The following is a 3,287-nucleotide window of genomic DNA, read 5'->3' on the forward strand; positions in this document are numbered from 1 at the left end:
CCTCGTTGCTCCACGTTTGCCCTCTAACGTTAACGTTACTCATGTTTGATACACCGATCTTTCCACGTCGTCCAATCAGCTGACTATGCGTCTCATCTTGTGACATCACGTCCTGTTTTTGGTTTGTTTACATGCCTTTGGTCCGTGTTGCGTTCATATATCATTCGAACCGCACCAGGGTTGGTTTGGAAGCGGACCGAGTCCCGTCTTTATAGCGCTCTCGCTCCGCTTGTTTGGTGCGCAGCAGGGTTCGGATGGCAGCGTTCACGTGTTCAAATGAACCGCACTAAACGAGCAATCACACCAGGGTTCATTTTAATCCAACCAAACATGACAAGTGTGAACGCAGCCTTAGACACAAATTAATTCAAATACGCAAAGTAAACAAAATTTAAATGAGTCTTGGGACATGCTGGCTGGCAACATAGGATTCCATGCATTATGCTAAGCTAAGCTAGCGGCGACCCTGCCAAACTAAAACAATGCATCAACTGAGACAAATACATTTGCCCACATATCTAAATGTAGGAGAGAAGTTGAATAAGCCCTATTTCTGAAAACAGTGGTGTGTTCCTTTAATGTTTGACAGAAACGATAACGAGGCTGTGCCACAATTTTCAATATAATATTGAACCGTTCGGTGCGGCATTCACGGTTTTGCATTTAATTAATTATTTATATTTCTCTCTTTTTGAAAAGTGTCTTAGTTTATTTCGGCTCTGTTTGAGTGTGCCTGTGAGTCTACGCACTGAGCAAACATACAATCATACACACTAAAGTTAGGCGGTGTTTAGCCGCGTTTTTAAGCCCTGCCCGTTAAACATTTCATTCACGTTTTACATGCGCTGAGCGCCTGCGAAACACACCCGATTACTGGATAAAGTCGTCTTACCGCGCTAATACTGTCAAACACACACAATGTTAACACATATAAACACAGTCGGTTACGTCTAAAGTGAGAGTAAAATTGCGCGCGCGTGTGTGTGTGTGTGTGTGTGTGTGTGTGTGTGTGTGTGTGTGTGTGTGTGTGTGTGTGTGTGTGTGTGTGTGTGTGTGTGTGTGTGTGTGTGTGTGTGTGTGTGCAGCAGTTTGTGAACACTTGTCCTTAAAGAGACAGTTCAGCTCAGACAGCTCTAAAATTATGTTAATAAATTCAGTCCCTGCTCTTGAAAAAGTAATAATACAATAGCTGTCAATCAATGTATATTGAAGACTGTAGTTTTAATGTTAGCCTACATTTATTCATTAATTTCATATTTAAATGCTACTGTACATCTCTGAGCTGCCACTGTAAATCTTTATATATATTAATTTTATATTATACAATACACTGGCAATGTGTACATGGTTTTTTGTTTGTTTGTTTGCTTTAAGTAAAGTTGAGTTTAAGTGAGGGTTTTCAAGTCTTATAAGTAAAATAAAGAAAGAGTATTGCAATAAAAACATTTCTCCTTAACCTTTTTCTGCTCCTGTCGCCTAAGAATAGAAGAGCAAAAAACCGAACCGAACCGAAAACCGTGGTTAAAAACCGAGGTGTGTGTTGAACTGGACTAACTGTATCGTTGCATCCCTACTGTACACTCTACTCACAACACATCTTTTATAAAACAGTTTAGTAAATGACGAGTTTTGAGAATAAGGTGATCTAGAGCTTTATTGAGTGGATTTGACTGTAAAGACTGTAATCTAACACTCAGAGCCTCGGTTCAGACACTGAAGGTCTATTAGTTGTATTGCATGAATTGGTCAGTAACTTAAAATACTCACTAACGTACCTTGAATAATGGCAATATCTGCAGATGTTTATCTGTCCTGCTCTGAAATGGCGTCTTGATCATCAAAAGCTCTGATTTATCTTTCACTTCCGTGTTCTCAAGAAGGGTGCATCTCTATAGAACTGGTCAAACGACTTTATAAAACCGAGAGAAAAACATTCAAGCAAACAAACACATATCTGAAATACCTGACTGTCAAAACACACACACCCGCACACACACACACTCACTCACACAAACATACAAGTAAGCATACAAGGACAGTTTCTTCAAACCAGAAAAAAAGGTGGTTTATGGGGACTGTGACTGCCTTTTATGGAACTGAAAGAAAAATATCCTTTCAAGCGCACAAGCACACACACACACACACACACACACACTCACACAAACACTCACATACACACACACACACACACAGGCCCTGTTGGTCGCTCCTTTGTGCCTGGAATTTGCGCATGCATGGTGAAAGCGTTTCTTTACATAAGGCTGGGTTATGTTCCAAAGGTCCCCACTAATAATGGGCCCTATTGTACTGCAGACCGTCTGTCCTCCACCTTTCCTAACCCCGGACCAGGAGAAACTTAATCTGCTGCCAAGTCCGTCACGCCATTGGACTGATTGCATACAAGCTTCAAGGTGTAATCATGTGTTCACACAGCGTCTCGACACAGCATCTCAATCCCTCTTGAGGGAACCAAGGTTACAGTCGTATCCTGAGATGTTTTGAAGAGAGGAAAAAAATGTTTTAAGTGAAGAATAGAAAAACAATTGGGAAGAAAGGTGGGAAAGCTTCATTGGTTATAAAAAAACAGTAAGGAAAATAAATTATTAGGACAAACTCTGAAATTATCTGATTCACTATGTATTTTTCTAAATTTTAACTAGGGATGGGCGTTTCAATATGAAGTATCGATATATCAATACCAGACATGTTCCCAAGTCCCTGTAGTCCAAGTCAAGTCAAGTCTCAAATCTCTGAGGTCCCAATCAGAAGTCTCTTTAAATGTAATGGTAAAAGTTGATATTGATCATGTTTTATTCTGTAACTAATGTTAATATAAATCATAAACTATCAGAGTAAAAGGGTTGCATTGGTGCCATGTCCTGTCACTGGCAGTCCCTTGTGAGAATAGACCATGGTTTATTTTTACTAGTTCAACTAGTATTTCCACGGTTATGACTATACGTAAACATATTTTAACCGTGTGTAAACACAAATATGATCTAATGAGTTGCGATTAAGGCGGATTGAATGTTAAAATGCCTTTCAAATATGATGTTCAGTGGGTATCTTTGCTAATTTTACCTGTAGTAATTTTAATAATTTAAAAATTTAAAAGATCAGTTTAGTAATGTTATATTGGCACCAATTACAGTGATAATGGTTTCAAAAGTATCAGCGTCACACAAATTATGGTATTACCTATTCCTTATTAGTACTCTCTCAACCCATTTTAACTAAAGACTTGTATCATAACACTCTTGCCAAGGTTAATCTAATTTAGTTCATGT

General features: G+C 38.9%; 1 protein-coding gene across 1 annotated transcript in view; it reads right to left on the reverse strand.

Moving 5' to 3' along the window:
• LOC137065050 (NACHT, LRR and PYD domains-containing protein 3-like) overlaps window positions 1-1,802 on the reverse strand; it is a 71,876-nt gene extending 70,074 nt beyond the window's left edge. The window contains exon 1 of the mRNA XM_067436615.1: window positions 1,776-1,802. The gene's annotated coding sequence lies outside the window, so the exon portion shown is untranslated. The remainder of the gene's footprint in view (window positions 1-1,775) is intronic.
• Window positions 1,803-3,287: the final 1,485 nt, after the last annotated feature.

The sequence above is a fragment of the Pseudorasbora parva genome, chromosome 25, assembly GCF_024679245.1.
Source record: "Pseudorasbora parva isolate DD20220531a chromosome 25, ASM2467924v1, whole genome shotgun sequence".
Lineage (NCBI taxonomy): Eukaryota > Metazoa > Chordata > Actinopteri > Cypriniformes > Gobionidae > Pseudorasbora > Pseudorasbora parva.